This window comes from Microchirus variegatus, assembly GCF_963457635.1.
Source record: "Microchirus variegatus genome assembly, chromosome: 13".
In the NCBI taxonomy this organism is placed as follows: domain Eukaryota; kingdom Metazoa; phylum Chordata; class Actinopteri; order Pleuronectiformes; family Soleidae; genus Microchirus; species Microchirus variegatus.
This window is the reverse complement of record NC_139814.1, coordinates 353,167-372,712: the sequence shown is the minus strand read 5'-3', so window position 1 is coordinate 372,712 and position 19,546 is coordinate 353,167.

Here is a 19,546-nt window from a genome sequence, read left to right as displayed (position 1 = left end):
GCAATTATTTCATTGTTTGGACTTGTTTTCTGTTTTTCTATGTTTATGTGTACATTAGAATGAGATAAGCTCATTTGGAGATTTTCTATTTTTTTCTCCTGCCACATGATATAAACCTTAAAAAGTGAACATAACATCTTTACAATGTTACTTCTGGACACTCAGTGTAAAATGGTGCAATTATTTCATTGTTTGGACTTGTTTTCTGTTTTTCTATGTTAACTTGCGCATTGGATTGAGTTAAGCTCATTTGGAGATTATCTATTTTTTTCTCCTGCCACATGATATAAACCTTAAAAAGTGAACATAACAGCTTTACAATGTTACTTCTGAACTATCAGTGTAAAATGTAGCAATTATTTCATTGTTTGGACTTGTTTTCTGTTTTTCTATGTTTATGTGTACATCAGAGTGAGTTAAGCTCATTTGGAGATTTTCCATTTTTTTCTCTTGCCACATGATATAAACCTTAAAAAGTGAACATAACATCTTTACAATGTTACTTCTGGACTCTCAGTGTACAATTTTGCAATTATTTCATTGTTTGGACTTGTTTTCTGTTTTTCTATGTTAACTTGCGCATTGGAGTGAGTTAAGCTCATTTGGAGATTTTCTATTTTTTTCTCCTTCCACATGATATAAACCTTAAAAAGTGAACATAACATCTTTACAATGTTACTTCTGGACACTCAGTGTAAAATTGTGCAATTATTTCATTGTTTGGACTTGTTTTCTGTTTTTCTAGGTTTATGTGTACATTAGAGTGAGATAAGCTCATTTGGAGATTTTCTATTCCTTTCTCCTGCCACATGATATAAACCTTAAAAAGTGAACATAACAGCTTTACAATGTTACTTCTGAACTATCAGTGTAAAATGTAGCAATTATTTCATTGTTTGGACTTGTTTTCTGTTTTTCTATGTGAAATTGCGCATTGGATTGAGATAAGCTCATTTGGAGATTTTCTATTTTTTGCTCCTGCCACATGATATAAACCTTAAAAAGTGAACTTAACATCTTTACAATGTTACTTCTGGACTCTCAGTGTAAAATTGTGCAATTATTTCATTGTTTGGACTTGTTTTCTGTTTTTCTATGTTTATGTGTACATTAGAGTGAGATAAGCTCATTTGGAGATTTTCTATTTTTTTCTCCTTCCACATGATATAAACCTTAAAAAGTGAACATAACATCTTTACAATGTTACTTCTGGACACTCAGTGTAAAATTGTGCAAGTATTTCATTGTTTGGACTTGTTTTCTGTTTTTCTATGTTTATGTGTACATTAGAGTGAGATAAGCTCATTTGGAGATTTTCTATTCCTTTCTCCTGCCACATGATATAAACCTTAAAAAGTGAACATAACATCTTTACAATGTTACTTCTGAACTATCAGTGTAAAATGTAGCAATTATTTCATTGTTTGGACTTGTTTTCTGTTTTTCTATGTTAAATTGCGCATTGGATTGAGTTAAGCTCATTTGGAGATTTTCCATTTTTTTCTCCTGCCACATGATATAAACCTTAAAAAGTGAACTTAACATCTTTACAATGTTACTTCTGGACACTCAGTGTAAAATTGTGCAATTATTTCATTGTTTGGACTTGTTTTCTGTTTTTCTATGTTAACTTGCGCATTGGATTGAGTTAAGCTCATTTGGAGATTATCTATTTTTTTCTCCTGCCACATGATATAAACCTTAAAAAGTGAACATAACATCTTTACAATGTTACTTCTGGACTATCAGTGTAAAATGTAGCAATCATTTCATTGTTTGGACTTGTTTTCTGTTTTTCTATATTTATGTGTACATCACAGTGAGATAAGCTCATTTGGAGATTTTCTATATTTTTCTCTTGCCACATGATATAAACCTTAATAAGTGAACTTAACATCTTTACAATGTTACTTCTGGACACTCAGTGTAAAATTGTGCAATTATTTCATTGTTTGGACTTGTTTTCTGTTTTTCTATGTTTATGTGTACATTAGAGTGAGATAAGCTCATTTGGAGATTTTCTATTCCTTTCTCCTGCCACATGATATAAACCTTAAAAAGTGAACATAACAGCTTTACAATGTTACTTCTGAACTATCAGTGTAAAATGTAGCAATTATTTCATTGTTTGGACTTGTTTTCTGTTTTTCTATGTTAAATTGCGCATTGGATTGAGTTAAGCTCATTTGGAGATTTTCCATTTTTTTCTCCTGCCACATGATATAAACCTTAAAAAGTGAACTTAACATCTTTACAATGTTACTTCTGGACACTCAGTGTAAAATGTAGCAATTATTTCATTGTTTGGACTTGTTTTCTGTTTTTCTATATTTATGTGTACATCACAGTGAGATAAGCTCATTTGGAGATTTTCTATTTTTTTCTCTTGCCACATGATATAAACCTTGAAAAGTGAACTTAACATCTTTACAATGTTACTTCTGGACTCTCAGTGTAAAATTGTGCAATTATTTCATTGTTTGGACTTGTTTTCTGTTTTTCTATGTTTATGTGTACATTAGAGTGAGATAAGCTCATTTGGAGATTTTCTACTTTTTTTCTCCTTCCACATGATATAAACCTTAAAAAGTGAACATAACATCTTTACAATGTTACTTCTGGACACTCAGTGTAAAATTGTGCAATTATTTCATTGTTTGGACTTGTTTTCTGTTTTTCTATGTTTATGTGTACATTAGAGTGAGATAAGCTCATTTGGAGATTTTCTATTCCTTTCTCCTGCCACATGATATAAACCTTAAAAAGTGAACATAACATCTTTACAATGTTACCTCTGGACACTCAGTGTAAAATTGTGCAATTATTTCATTGTATGGACTTGTTTTCTGTTTTTCTATGTTAACTTGCGCATTGGATTGAGTTAAACTCATTTGGAGATTATATATTTTTTTCTCCTGCCACATGATATAAACCTTAAAAAGTGAACATAACATCTTTACAATGTTACTTCTGGACACTCAGTGTAAAATTGTGCAATTATTTCATTGTTTGGACTTGTTTTCTGTTTTTCTATGTTAACTTGCGCATTGGATTGAGTTAAGCTCATTTGGAGATTATCTATTTTTTTCTCCTGCCACATGATATAAACCTTAAAAAGTGATATAACATCTTTACAATGTTACTTCTGGACTATCAGTGTAAAATGTAGCAATTATTTCATTGTTTGGACTTGTTTTCTGTTTTTCTATATTTATGTGTACATCACAGTGAGATAAGCTCATTTGGAGATTTTCTATTTTTTTCTCTTGCCACATGATATAAACCTTAAAAAGTGAACTTAACATCTTTACAATGTTACTTCTGGACTCTCAGTGTAAAATTGTGCAATTATTTCATTGTTTGGACTTGTTTTCTGTTTTTCTATGTTAACTTGCGCATTGGATTGAGTTAAGCTCATTTGGAGATTATCTATTTTTTTCTCCTGCCACATGATATAAACCTTAAAAAGTGAACATAACATCTTTACAATGTTACTTCTGGACTATCAGTGTAAAATGTAGCAATTATTTCATTGTTTGGACTTGTTTTCTGTTTTTCTATATTTATGTGTACATCACAGTGAGATAAGCTCATTTGGAGATTTTCTATTTTTTTCTCTTGCCACATGATATAAACCTTAAAAAGTGAACTTAACATCTTTACAATGTTACTTCTGGACTCTCAGTGTAAAATTGTGCAATTATTTCATTGTTTGGACTTGTTTTCTGTTTTTCTATGTTAACTTGCGCATTGGATTGAGTTAAGCTCATTTGGAGATTTTCTATTTTTTTCTCTTGCCACATGATATAAACCTTAAAAAGTGAACTTAACATCTTTACAATGTTACTTCTGGACTCTCAGTTTAAAATTGTGCAATTATTTCATTGTTTGGACTTGTTTTCTGTTTTTCTATGTTTATGTGTACATTAGAGTGAGATAAGCTCATTTGGAGATTTTCTTGTGCAATTATTTCATTGTTTGGACTTGTTTTCTGTTTTTCTATGTTTATGTGTACATTAGAGTGAGATAAGCTCATTTGGAGATATTCTATTTTTTTCTCCTGCCACATGATATAAACCTTAAAAAGTGAACATAACATCTTTACAATGTTACTTCTGAACTCTCAGTTTAAAATGTAGCAATTATTTCATTGTTTGGACTTGTTTTCTGTTTTTCTATGTTAAATTGCGCATTGGAGTCAGTTAAGCTCATTTGGAGATTTTCCATTTTTTTCTCTTGCCACATGATATAAACCTTAAAAAGTGAACTTAACAACTTTACAATGTTACTTCTGGACTCTCAGTGTAAAATTGTGCAATTATTTCATTGTTTGGACTTGTTTTCTGTTTTTCTATGTTTATGTGTACATCAGAGTGAGTTAAGCTCATTTGGAGATTTTCCATTTTTTTCTCTTGCCACATGATATAAACCTTAAAAAGTGAACATAACATCTTTACAATGTTACTTCTGGACTATCAGTGTAAAATGTAGCAATTATTTCATTGTTTGGACTTGTTTTCTGTTTTTCTATGTTAACTTGCGCATTGGAGTGAGTTAAGCTCATTTGGAGATTTTCTATTTTTTTCTCCTTCCACATGATATAAACCATAAAAAGTGAACATAACATCTTTACAATGTTACTTCTGGACACTCAGTGTAAAATGGTGCAATTATTTCATTGTTTGGACTTGTTTTCTGTTTTTCTATGTTAACTTGCGCATTGGAGTGAGTTAAGCTCATTTGGAGATATTCTATTTTTTTCTCCTGCCACATGATATAAACCTTAAAAAGTGAACATAACAGCTTTACAATGTTACTTCTGGACTATCAGTGTAAAATGTAGCAATTATTTCATTGTTTGGACTTGTTTTCTGTTTTTCTATGTTCATGTGTACATCAGAGTGAGTTAAGCTCATTTGGAGATTTTCCATTTTTTTCTCTTGCCACATGATATAAACCTTAAAAGTGAACATAACATCTTTACAATGTTACTTCTGGACTTTCAGTGTAAAATTTTGCAATTATTTCATTGTTTGGCCTTGTTTTCTGTTTTTCTATGTTTATGTGTAAATCAGAGTAAGATAAGCTCATTTGGAGATTTTCTATTTTTTTCTCTTGCCACATGATATAAACCTTAAAAAGTGAACTTAACATCTTTACAATGTTACTTCTGGACACTCAGTGTAAAATTGTGCAATTATTTCATAGTTTGGACTTGTTTTCTGTTTTTCTATGTTTATGTGTACATTAGAGTGAGATAAGCTCATTTGGAGATTTTCTATTCCTTTCTCCTGCCACATGATATAAACCTTAAAAAGTGAACATAACAGCTTTACAATGTTACTTCTGAACTATCAGTGTAAAATGTAGCAATTATTTCATTGTTTGGACTTGTTTTCTGTTTTTCTATGTTAAATTGCGCATTGGATTGAGTTAAGCTCATTTGGAGATTTTCCATTTTTTTCTCCTGCCACATGATATAAACCTTAAAAAGTGAACTTAACATCTTTACAATGTTACTTCTGGACACTTAGTGTAAAATTGTGCAATTATTTCATTGTTTGGACTTGTTTTCTGTTTTTCTATGTTTATGTGTACATTAGAGTGAGATAAGCTCATTTGGAGATTTTCTATTCCTTTCTCCTGCCACATGATATAAACCTTAAAAAGTGAACATAACATCTTTACAATGTTACTTCTGGACACTCAGTGTAAAATTGTGCAATTATTTAATTGTTTGGACTTGTTTTCTGTTTTTCTATGTTAACTTGCGCATTGGATTGAGTTAAGCTCATTTGGAGATTATCTATTTTTTTCTCCTGCCACATGATATAAACCTTAAAAAGTGATATAACATCTTTACAATGTTACTTCTGGACTATCAGTGTAAAATGTAGCAATTATTTCATTGTTTGGACTTGTTTTCTGTTTTTCTATATTTATGTGTACATCACAGTGAGATAAGCTCATTTGGAGATTTTCTATTTTTTTCTCTTGCCACATGATATAAACCTTAAAAAGTGAACTTAACATCTTTACAATGTTACTTCTGGACTCTCAGTGTAAAATTGTGCAATTATTTCATTGTTTGGACTTGTTTTCTGTTTTTCTATGTTAACTTGCGCATTGGATTGAGTTAAGCTCATTTGGAGATTTTCTATTTTTTTCTCTTGCCACATGATATAAACCTTAAAAAGTGAACTTAACATCTTTACAATGTTACTTCTGGACTCTCAGTTTAAAATTGTGCAATTATTTCATTGTTTGGCCTTGTTTTCTGTTTTTCTATGTTTATGTGTACATTAGAGTGAGATAAGCTCATTTGGAGATTTTCTTGTGCAATTATTTCATTGTTTGGACTTGTTTTCTGTTTTTCTATGTTTATGTGTACATTAGAGTGAGATAAGCTCATTTGGAGATATTCTATTTTTTTCTCCTGCCACATGATATAAACCTTAAAAAGTGAACATAACATCTTTACAATGTTACTTCTGAACTCTCAGTTTAAAATGTAGCAATTATTTCATTGTTTGGACTTGTTTTCTGTTTTTCTATGTTAAATTGCGCATTGGAGTCAGTTAAGCTCATTTGGAGATTTTCCATTTTTTTCTCTTGCCACATGATATAAACCTTAAAAAGTGAACTTAACAACTTTACAATGTTACTTCTGGACTCTCAGTGTAAAATTGTGCAATTATTTCATTGTTTGGACTTGTTTTCTGTTTTTCTATGTTTATGTGTACATCAGAGTGAGTTAAGCTCATTTGGAGATTTTCCATTTTTTTCTCTTGCCACATGATATAAACCTTAAAAAGTGAACATAACATCTTTACAATGTTACTTCTGGACTATCAGTGTAAAATGTAGCAATTATTTCATTGTTTGGACTTGTTTTCTGTTTTTCTATGTTAACTTGCGCATTGGAGTGAGTTAAGCTCATTTGGAGATTTTCTATTTTTTTCTCCTTCCACATGATATAAACCATAAAAAGTGAACATAACATCTTTACAATGTTACTTCTGGACACTCAGTGTAAAATGGTGCAATTATTTCATTGTTTGGACTTGTTTTCTGTTTTTCTATGTTAACTTGCGCATTGGAGTGAGTTAAGCTCATTTGGAGATATTCTATTTTTTTCTCCTGCCACATGATATAAACCTTAAAAAGTGAACATAACAGCTTTACAATGTTACTTCTGGACTATCAGTGTAAAATGTAGCAATTATTTCATTGTTTGGACTTGTTTTCTGTTTTTCTATGTTCATGTGTACATCAGAGTGAGTTAAGCTCATTTGGAGATTTTCCATTTTTTTCTCTTGCCACATGATATAAACCTTAAAAGTGAACATAACATCTTTACAATGTTACTTCTGGACTTTCAGTGTAAAATTTTGCAATTATTTCATTGTTTGGCCTTGTTTTCTGTTTTTCTATGTTTATGTGTAAATCAGAGTAAGATAAGCTCATTTGGAGATTTTCTATTTTTTTCTCTTGCCACATGATATAAACCTTAAAAAGTGAACTTAACATCTTTACAATGTTACTTCTGGACACTCAGTGTAAAATTGTGCAATTATTTCATAGTTTGGACTTGTTTTCTGTTTTTCTATGTTTATGTGTACATTAGAGTGAGATAAGCTCATTTGGAGATTTTCTATTCCTTTCTCCTGCCACATGATATAAACCTTAAAAAGTGAACATAACAGCTTTACAATGTTACTTCTGAACTATCAGTGTAAAATGTAGCAATTATTTCATTGTTTGGACTTGTTTTCTGTTTTTCTATGTTAAATTGCGCATTGGATTGAGTTAAGCTCATTTGGAGATTTTCCATTTTTTTCTCCTGCCACATGATATAAACCTTAAAAAGTGAACTTAACATCTTTACAATGTTACTTCTGGACACTCAGTGTAAAATTGTGCAATTATTTCATTGTTTGGACTTGTTTTCTGTTTTTCTATGTTTATGTGTACATTAGAGTGAGATAAGCTCATTTGGAGATTTTCTATTCCTTTCTCCTGCCACATGATATAAACCTTAAAAAGTGAACATAACATCTTTACAATGTTACTTCTGGACACTCAGTGTAAAATTGTGCAATTATTTAATTGTTTGGACTTGTTTTCTGTTTTTCTATGTTAACTTGCGCATTGGATTGAGTTAAGCTCATTTGGAGATTATCTATTTTTTTCTCCTGCCACATGATATAAACCTTAAAAAGTGATATAACATCTTTACAATGTTACTTCTGGACTATCAGTGTAAAATGTAGCAATTGTTTCATTGTTTGGACTTGTTTTCTGTTTTTCTATATTTATGTGTACATCACAGTGAGATAAGCTCATTTGGAGATTTTCTATTTTTTTCTCTTGCCACATGATATAAACCTTAAAAAGTGAACTTAACATCTTTACAATGTTACTTCTGGACTCTCAGTGTAAAATTGTGCAATTATTTCATTGTTTGGACTTGTTTTCTGTTTTTCTATGTTAACTTGCGCATTGGATTGAGTTAAGCTCATTTGGAGATTATCTATTTTTTTCTCCTGCCACATGATATAAACCTTAAAAAGTGAACATAACATCTTTACAATGTTACTTCTGGACTATCAGTGTAAAATGTAGCAATCATTTCATTGTTTGGACTTGTTTTCTGTTTTTCTATGTTTATGTGTACATTAGAGTGAGATAAGCTCATTTGGAGATTTTCTATTCCTTTCTCCTGCCACATGATATAAACCTTAAAAAGTGAACATAACAGCTTTACAATGTTACTTCTGAACTATCAGTGTAAAATGTAGCAATTATTTCATTGTTTGGACTTGTTTTCTGTTTTTCTATGTTAAATTGCGCATTGGATTGAGTTAAGCTCATTTGGAGATTTTCCATTTTTTTCTCCTGCCACATGATATAAACCTTAAAAAGTGAACTTAACATCTTTACAATGTTACTTCTGGACACTCAGTGTAAAATTGTGCAATTATTTCATTGTTTGGACTTGTTTTCTGTTTTTCTATGTTTATGTGTACATTAGAGTGAGATAAGCTCATTTGGAGATTTTCTATTCCTTTCTCCTGCCACATGATATAAACCTTAAAAAGTGAACATAACATCTTTACAATGTTACTTCTGGACACTCAGTGTAAAATTGTGCAATTATTTAATTGTTTGGACTTGTTTTCTGTTTTTCTATGTTAACTTGCGCATTGGATTGAGTTAAGCTCATTTGGAGATTATCTATTTTTTTCTCCTGCCACATGATATAAACCTTAAAAAGTGATATAACATCTTTACAATGTTACTTCTGGACTATCAGTGTAAAATGTAGCAATTGTTTCATTGTTTGGACTTGTTTTCTGTTTTTCTATATTTATGTGTACATCACAGTGAGATAAGCTCATTTGGAGATTTTCTATTTTTTTCTCTTGCCACATGATATAAACCTTAAAAAGTGAACTTAACATCTTTACAATGTTACTTCTGGACTCTCAGTGTAAAATTGTGCAATTATTTCATTGTTTGGACTTGTTTTCTGTTTTTCTATGTTAACTTGCGCATTGGATTGAGTTAAGCTCATTTGGAGATTATCTATTTTTTTCTCCTGCCACATGATATAAACCTTAAAAAGTGAACATAACATCTTTACAATGTTACTTCTGGACTATCAGTGTAAAATGTAGCAATCATTTCATTGTTTGGACTTGTTTTCTGTTTTTCTATGTTTATGTGTACATTAGAGTGAGATAAGCTCATTTGGAGATTTTCTATTTTTTTCTCTTGCCACATGATATAAACCTTAAAAAGTGAACTTAACATCTTTACAATGTTACTTCTGGACACTCAGTGTAAAATTGTGCAATTATTTCATTGTTTGGACTTGTTTTCTGTTTTTCTATGTTTATGTGTACATTAGAGTGAGATAAGCTCATTTGGAGATTTTCTATTCCTTTCTCCTGCCACATGATATAAACCTTAAAAAGTGAACATAACAGCTTTACAATGTTACTTCTGAACTATCAGTGTAAAATGTAGCAATTATTTCATTGTTTGGACTTGTTTTCTGTTTTTCTATGTTAAATTGCGCATTGGATTGAGTTAAGCTCATTTGGAGATTTTCCATTTTTTTCTCCTGCCACATGATATAAACCTTAAAAAGTGAACTTAACATCTTTACAATGTTACTTCTGGACACTCAGTGTAAAATGTAGCAATTATTTCATTGTTTGGACTTGTTTTCTGTTTTTCTATATTTATGTGTACATCACAGTGAGATAAGCTCATTTGGAGATTTTCTATTTTTTTCTCTTGCCACATGATATAAACCTTAAAAAGTGAACTTAACATCTTTACAATGTTACTTCTGGACTCTCAGTGTAAAATTGTGCAATTATTTCATTGTTTGGACTTGTTTTCTGTTTTTCTATATTTATGTGTACATCACAGTGAGATAAGCTCATTTGGAGATTTTCTATTTTTTTCTCTTGCCACATGATATAAACCTTGAAAAGTGAACTTAACATCTTTACAATGTTACTTCTGGACTCTCAGTGTAAAATTGTGCAATTATTTCATTGTTTGGACTTGTTTTCTGTTTTTCTATGTTTATGTGTACATTAGAGTGAGATAAGCTCATTTGGAGATTTTCTACTTTTTTTCTCCTTCCACATGATATAAACCTTAAAAAGTGAACATAACATCTTTACAATGTTACTTCTGGACACTCAGTGTAAAATTGTGCAATTATTTCATTGTTTGGACTTGTTTTCTGTTTTTCTATGTTAACTTGCGCATTGGATTGAGTTAAGCTCATTTGGAGATTTTCCATTTTTTTCTCCTGCCACATGATATAAACCTTAAAAAGTGAACTTAACATCTTTACAATGTTACTTCTGGACTCTCAGTGTAAAATTGTGCAATTATTTCATTGTTTGGACTTGTTTTCTGTTTTTCTATGTTTATGTGTACATTAGAGTGAGATAAGCTCATTTGGAGATTTTCCATTTTTTTCTCTTGCCACATGATATAAACCTTAAAAAGTGAACATAACATCTTTACAATGTTATTTCTGGACTCTCAGTGTAAAATTTTGCAATTATTTCATTTTTTCGGACTTGTTTTCTGTTTTTCTATGTTAACTTGCGTATTGGAGTGAGTTAAGCTCATTTGGAGATTTTCTATTTTTTTCTCCTTCCACATGATATAAACCTTAAAAAGTGAACATAACATCTTTACAATGTTACTTCTGGACACTCAGTGTAAAATTGTGCAATTATTTCATTGTTTGGACTTGTTTTCTGTTTTTCTATGTTTATGTGTACATTAGAGTGAGATAAGCTCATTTGGAGATTATCTATTTTTTTCTCCTGCCACATGATATAAACCTTAAAAAGTGAACATAACATCTTTACAATGTTACTTCTGGACTATCAGTGTAAAATGTAGCAATTATTTCATTGTTTGGACTTGTTTTCTGTTTTTCTATATTTATGTGTACATCACAGTGAGAGCTCATTTGGAGATTTTCTATTTTTTTCTCCTGCCACATGATATAAACCTTAAAAAGTGAACTTAACATCTTTACAATGTTACTTCTGGACTCTCAGTGTAAAATTGTGCAATTATTTCATTGTTTGGACTTGTTTTCTGTTTTTCTATGTTTATGTGTACATCAGAGTGAGTTAAGCTCATTTGGAGATTTTCCATTTTTTTCTCTTGCCACATGATATAAACCTTAAAAGTGAACATAACATCTTTACAATGTTACTTCTGGACTTTCAGTGTAAAATTTTGCAATTATTTCATTGTTTGGCCTTGTTTTCTGTTTTTCTATGTTTATGTGTAAATCAGAGTAAGATAAGCTCATTTGGAGATTTTCTATTTTTTTCTCTTGCCACATGATATAAACCTTAAAAAGTGAACTTAACATCTTTACAATGTTACTTCTGGACACTCAGTGTAAAATTGTGCAATTATTTCATTGTTTGGACTTGTTTTCTGTTTTTCTATGTTTATGTGTACATTAGAGTGAGATAAGCTAATTTTGGAGATTTTCTATTCCTTTCTCCTGCCACATGATATAAACCTTAAAAAGTGAACATAACAGCTTTACAATGTTACTTCTGAACTATCAGTGTAAAATGTAGCAATTATTTCATTGTTTGGACTTGTTTTCTGTTTTTCTATGTTAAATTGCGCATTGGATTGAGTTAAGCTCATTTGGAGATTTTCCATTTTTTTCTCCTGCCACATGATATAAACCTTAAAAAGTGAACTTAACATCTTTACAATGTTACTTCTGGACACTCAGTGTAAAATTGTGCAATTATTTCATTGTTTGGACTTGTTTTCTGTTTTTCTATGTTTATGTGTACATTAGAGTGAGATAAGCTCATTTGGAGATTTTCTATTCCTTTCTCCTGCCACATGATATAAACCTTAAAAAGTGAACATAACATCTTTACAATGTTACTTCTGGACACTCAGTGTAAAATTGTGCAATTATTTCATTGTTTGGACTTGTTTTCTGTTTTTCTATGTTAACTTGCGCATTGGATTGAGTTAAGCTCATTTGGAGATTATCTATTTTTTTCTCCTGCCACATGATATAAACCTTAAAAAGTGATATAACATCTTTACAATGTTACTTCTGGACTATCAGTGTAAAATGTAGCAATTGTTTCATTGTTTGGACTTGTTTTCTGTTTTTCTATATTTATGTGTACATCACAGTGAGATAAGCTCATTTGGAGATTTTCTATTTTTTTCTCTTGCCACATGATATAAACCTTAAAAAGTGAACTTAACATCTTTACAATGTTACTTCTGGACTCTCAGTGTAAAATTGTGCAATTATTTCATTGTTTGGACTTGTTTTCTGTTTTTCTATGTTAACTTGCGAATTGGATTGAGTTAAGCTCATTTGGAGATTTTCTACTTTTTTTCTCCTTCCACATGATATAAACCTTAAAAAGTGAACATAACATCTTTACAATGTTACTTCTGGACACTCAGTGTAAAATTGTGCAATTATTTCATTGTTTGGACTTGTTTTCTGTTTTTCTATGTTAACTTGCGCATTGGATTGAGTTAAGCTCATTTGGAGATTTTCCATTTTTTTCTCCTGCCACATGATATAAACCTTAAAAAGTGAACTTAACATCTTTACAATGTTACTTCTGTACTCTCAGTGTAAAATTGTGCAATTATTTCATTGTTTGGACTTGTTTTCTGTTTTTCTATGTTTATGTGTACATTAGAGTGAGATAAGCTCATTTGGAGATTTTCCATTTTTTTCTCTTGCCACATGATATAAACCTTAAAAAGTGAACATAACATCTTTACAATGTTACTTCTGGACTCTCAGTGTAAAATTGTGCAATTATTTCATTTTTTCGGACTTGTTTTCTGTTTTTCTATGTTAACTTGCGTATTGGAGTGAGTTAAGCTCATTTGGAGATTTTCTATTTTTTTCTCCTTCCACATGATATAAACCTTAAAAAGTGAACATAACATCTTTACAATGTTACTTCTGGACACTCAGTGTAAAATTGTGCAATTATTTCATTGTTTGGACTTGTTTTCTGTTTTTCTATGTTTATGTGTACATTAGAGTGAGATAAGCTCATTTGGAGATTTTCTATTCCTTTCTCCTGCCACATGATATAAACCTTAAAAAGTGAACATAACATCTTTACAATGTTACTTCTGGACACTCAGTGTAAAATTGTGCAATTATTTCATTGTTTGGACTTGTTTTCTGTTTTTCTATGTTAACTTGCGCATTGGATTGAGTTAAGCTCATTTGGAGATTATCTATTTTTTCTCCTGCCACATGATATAAACCTTAAAAAGTGAACATAACATCTTTACAATGTTACTTCTGGACTATCAGTGTAAAATGTAGCAATTATTTCATTGTTTGGACTTGTTTTCTGTTTTTCTATATTTATGTGTACATCACAGTGAGAGCTCATTTGGAGATTTTCTATTTTTTTCTCCTGCCACATGATATAAACCTTAAAAAGTGAACTTAACATCTTTACAATGTTACTTCTGGACTCTCAGTGTAAAATTGTGCAATTATTTCATTGTTTGGACTTGTTTTCTGTTTTTCTATGTTTATGTGTACATTAGAGTGAGATAAGCTCATTTGGAGATTTTCTATTTTTTTCTCCTTCCACATGATATAAACCTTAAAAAGTGAACATAACATCTTTACAATGTTACTTCTGGACACTCAGTGTAAAATTGTGCAATTATTTCATTGTTTGGACTTGTTTTCTGTTTTTCTATGTTTATGTGTACATTAGAGTGAGATAAGCTCATTTGGAGATTTTCTATTCCTTTCTCCTGCCACATGATATAAACCTTAAAAAGTGAACATAACATCTTTACAATGTTACTTCTGGACACTCAGTGTAAAATTGTGCAATTATTTCATTGTTTGGACTTGTTTTCTGTTTTTCTATGTTAACTTGCGCATTGGATTGAGTTAAGCTCATTTGGAGATTATCTATTTTTTTCTCCTGCCACATGATATAAACCTTAAAAAGTGAACATAACATCTTTACAATGTTACTTCTGGACTATCAGTGTAAAATGTAGCAATTATTTCATTGTTTGGACTTGTTTTCTGTTTTTCTATATTTATGTGTACATCACAGTGAGATAAGCTCATTTGGAGATTTTCTATTTTTTTCTCTTGCCACATGATATAAACCTTAAAAAGTGAACTTAACATCTTTACAATGTTACTTCTGGACTCTCAGTGTAAAATTGTGCAATTATTTTATTGTTTGGACTTGTTTTCTGTTTTTCTATGTTTATGTGTACATCACAGTGAGATAAGCTCATTTGGAGATTTTCTATTTTTTTCTCTTGCCACATGATATAAACCTTAAAAAGTGAACTTAACATCTTTACAATGTTACTTCTGGACACTCCGTGTAAAATTGTGCAATTATTTCATTGTTTGGACTTGTTTTCTGTTTTTCTATGTTTATGTGTACATTAGAGTGAGATAAGCTCATTTGGAGATTTTCTATTCCTTTCTCCTGCCACATGATATAAACCTTAAAAAGTGAACATAACAGCTTTACAATGTTACTTCTGAACTATCAGTGTAAAATGTAGCAATTATTTCATTGTTTGGACTTGTTTTCTGTTTTTCTATGTTAAATTGCGCATTGGATTGAGTTAAGCTCATTTGGAGATTTTCCATTTTTTTCTCCTGCCACATGATATAAACCTTAAAAAGTGAACTTAACATCTTTACAATGTTACTTCTGGACACTCAGTGTAAAATGTAGCAATTATTTCATTGTTTGGACTTGTTTTCTGTTTTTCTATATTTATGTGTACATCACAGTGAGATAAGCTCATTTGGAGATTTTCCATTTTTTTCTCCTGCCACATGATATAAACCTTAAAAAGTGAACTTAACATCTTTACAATGTTACTTCTGGACTCTCAGTGTAAAATTGTGCAATTATTTCATTGTTTGGACTTGTTTTCTGTTTTTCTATGTTTATGTGTACATTAGAGTGAGATAAGCTCATTTGGAGATTTTCTATTTTTTTCTCCTTCCACATGATATAAACCTTAAAAAGTGAACATAACATCTTTACAATGTTACTTCTGGACACTCAGTGTAAAATTGTGCAATTATTTCATTGTTTGGACTTGTTTTCTGTTTTTCTATGTTTATTTGTACATTAGAGTGAGATAAGCTCATTTGGAGATTTTCTATTCCTTTCTCCTGCCACATGATATAAACCTTAAAAAGTGAACATAACATCTTTACAATGTTACTTCTGGACACTCAGTGTAAAATTGTGCAATTATTTCATTGTTTGGACTTGTTTTCTGTTTTTCTATGTTAACTTGCGCATTGGATTGAGTTAAGCTCATTTGGAGATTATCTATTTTTTTCTCCTGCCACATGATATAAACCTTAAAAAGTGATATAACATCTTTACAATGTTACTTCTGGACTATCAGTGTAAAATGTAGCAATTATTTCATTGTTTGGACTTGTTTTCTGTTTTTCTATATTTATGTGTACATCACAGTGAGATAAGCTCATTTGGAGATTTTCTATTTTTTTCTCTTGCCACATGATATAAACCTTAAAAAGTGAACTTAACATCTTTACAATGTTACTTCTGGACTCTCAGTGTAAAATTGTGCAATTATTTCATTGTTTGGACTTGTTTTCTGTTTTTCTATGTTAACTTGCGCATTGGATTGAGTTAAGCTCATTTGGAGATTATCTATTTTTTTCTCTTGCCACATGATATAAACCTTGAAAAGTGAACTTAACATCTTTACAATGTTACTTCTGGACTCTCAGTGTAAAATTGTGCAATTATTTCATTGTTTGTACTTGTTTTCTGTTTTTCTATGTTTATGTGTACATTAGAGTGAGATAAGCTCATTTGGAGATTTTCTACTTTTTTTCTCCTTCCACATGATATAAACCTTAAAAAGTGAACATAACATCTTTACAATGTTACTTCTGGACACTCAGTGTAAAATTGTGCAATTATTTCATTGTTTGGACTTGTTTTCTGTTTTTCTATGTTAACTTGCGCATTGGATTGAGTTAAGCTCATTTGGAGATTTTCCATTTTTTTCTCCTGCCACATGATATAAACCTTAAAAAGTGAACTTAACATCTTTACAATGTTACTTCTGGACACTCAGTGTAAAATGTAGCAATTATTTCATTGTTTGGACTTGTTTTCTGTTTTTCTATATTTATGTGTACATCACAGTGAGATAAGCTCATTTGGAGATTTTCTATTTTTTTCTCTTGCCACATGATATAAACCTTAAAAAGTGAACTTAACATCTTTACAATGTTACTTCTGGACTCTCAGTGTAAAATTGTGCAATTATTTCATTGTTTGGACTTGTTTTCTGTTTTTCTATATTTATGTGTACATCACAGTGAGATAAGCTCATTTGGAGATTTTCTATTTTTTTCTCTTGCCACATGATATAAACCTTGAAAAGTGAACTTAACATCTTTACAATGTTACTTCTGGACTCTCAGTGTAAAATTGTGCAATTATTTCATTGTTTGGACTTGTTTTCTGTTTTTCTATGTTTATGTGTACATTAGAGTGAGATAAGCTCATTTGGAGATTTTCTACTTTTTTTCTCCTTCCACATGATATAAACCTTAAAAAGTGAACATAACATCTTTACAATGTTACTTCTGGACACTCAGTGTAAAATTGTGCAATTATTTCATTGTTTGGACTTGTTTTCTGTTTTTCTATGTTAACTTGCGCATTGGATTGAGTTAAGCTCATTTCGAGATTTTCCATTTTTTTCTCCTGCCACATGATATAAACCTTAAAAAGTGAACTTGACATCTTTACAATGTTACTTCTGGACTCTCAGTGTAAAATTGTGCAATTATTTCATTGTTTGGACTTGTTTTCTGTTTTTCTATGTTTATGTGTACATTAGAGTGAGATAAGCTCATTTGGAGATTTTCCATTTTTTTCTCTTGCCACATGATATAAACCTTAAAAAGTGAACATAACATCTTTACAATGTTACTTCTGGACTCTCAGTGTAAAATTTTGCAATTATTTCATTGTTTGGACTTGTTTTCTGTTTTTCTATGTTAACTTGCGTATTGGAGTGAGTTAAGCTCATTTGGAGATTTTCTATTTTTTTCTCCTTCCACATGATATAAACCTTAAAAAGTGAACATAACATCTTTACAATGTTACTTCTGGACACTCAGTGTAAAATGTAGCAATTATTTCATTGTTTGGACTTGTTTTCTGTTTTTCTATGTTTATGTGTACATTAGAGTGAGATAAGCTCATTTGGAGATTTTCTATTCCTTTCTCCTGCCACATGATATAAACCTTAAAAAGTGAACATAACATCTTTACAATGTTACTTCTGGACACTCAGTGTAAAATTGTGCAATTATTTCATTGTTTGGACTTGTTTTCTGTTTTTCTATGTTAACTTGCGCATTGGATTGAGTTAAGCTCATTTGGAGATTATCTATTTTTTTCTCCTGCCACATGATATAAACCTTAAAAAGTGAACATAACATCTTTACAATGTTACTTCTGGACTATCAGTGTAAAATGTAGCAATTATTTCATTGTTTGGACTTGTTTTCTGTTTTTCTATATTTATGTGTACATCACAGTGAGATAAGCTCATTTGGAGATTTTCTATTTTTTTCTCTTGCCACATGATATAAACCTTAAAAAGTGAACTTAACATCTTTACAATGTTACTTCTGGACTCTCAGTGTAAAATTGTGCAATTATTTTATTGTTTGGACTTGTTTTCTGTTTTTCTATGTTTATGTGTACATCACAGTGAGATAAGCTCATTTGGAGATTTTCTATTTTTTTCTCTTGCCACATGATATAAACCTTAAAAAGTGAACTTAACATCTTTACAATGTTACTTCTGGACACTCAGTGTAAAATTGTGCAATTATTTCATTGTTTGGACTTGTTTTCTGTTTTTCTATGTTTATGTGTACATTAGAGTGAGATAAGCTCATTTGGAGATTTTCTATTCCTTTCTCCTGCCACATGATATAAACCTTAAAAAGTGAACATAACAGCTTTACAATGTTACTTCTGAACTATCAGTGTAAAATGTAGCAATTATTTCATTGTTTGGACTTGTTTTCTGTTTTTCTATGTTAAATTGCGCATTGGATTGAGTTAAGCTCATTTGGAGATTTTCCATTTTTTTCTCCTGCCACATGATATAAACCTTAAAAAGTGAACTTAACATCTTTACAATGTTACTTCTGGACACTCAGTGTAAAATTGTGCAATTATTTCATTGTTTGGACTTGTTTTCTGTTTTTCTATGTTTATGTGTACATTAGAGTGAGATAAGCTCATTTGGAGATTTTCTATTTTTTTCTCCTGCCACATGATATAAACCTTAAAAAGTGAACTTAACATCTTTACAATGTTACTTCTGGACTCTCAGTGTAAAATTGTGCAATTATTTCATTGTTTGGACTTGTTTTCTGTTTTTCTATGTTTATGTGTACATTAGAGTGAGATAAGCTCATTTGGAGATTTTCTATTTTTTTCTCCTTCCACATGATATAAACCTTAAAAAGTGAACTTAACATCTTTACAATGTTACTTCTGGACACTCAGTGTAAAATTGTGCAATTATTTCATTGTTTGGACTTGTTTTCTGTTTTTCTATGTTTATGTGTACATTAGAGTGAGATAAGCTCATTTGGAGATTTTCTATTCCTTTCTCCTGCCACATGATATAAACCTTAAAAAGTGAACATAACATCTTTACAATGTTACTTCTGGACACTCAGTGTAAAATTGTGCAATTATTTCATTGTTTGGACTTGTTTTCTGTTTTTCTATGTTAACTTGCGCATTGGATTGAGTTAAGCTCATTTGGAGATTATCTATTTTTTTCTCCTGCCACATGATATAAACCTTAAAAAGTGATATAACATCTTTACAATGTTACTTCTGGACTATCAGTGTAAAATGTAGCAATTATTTCATTG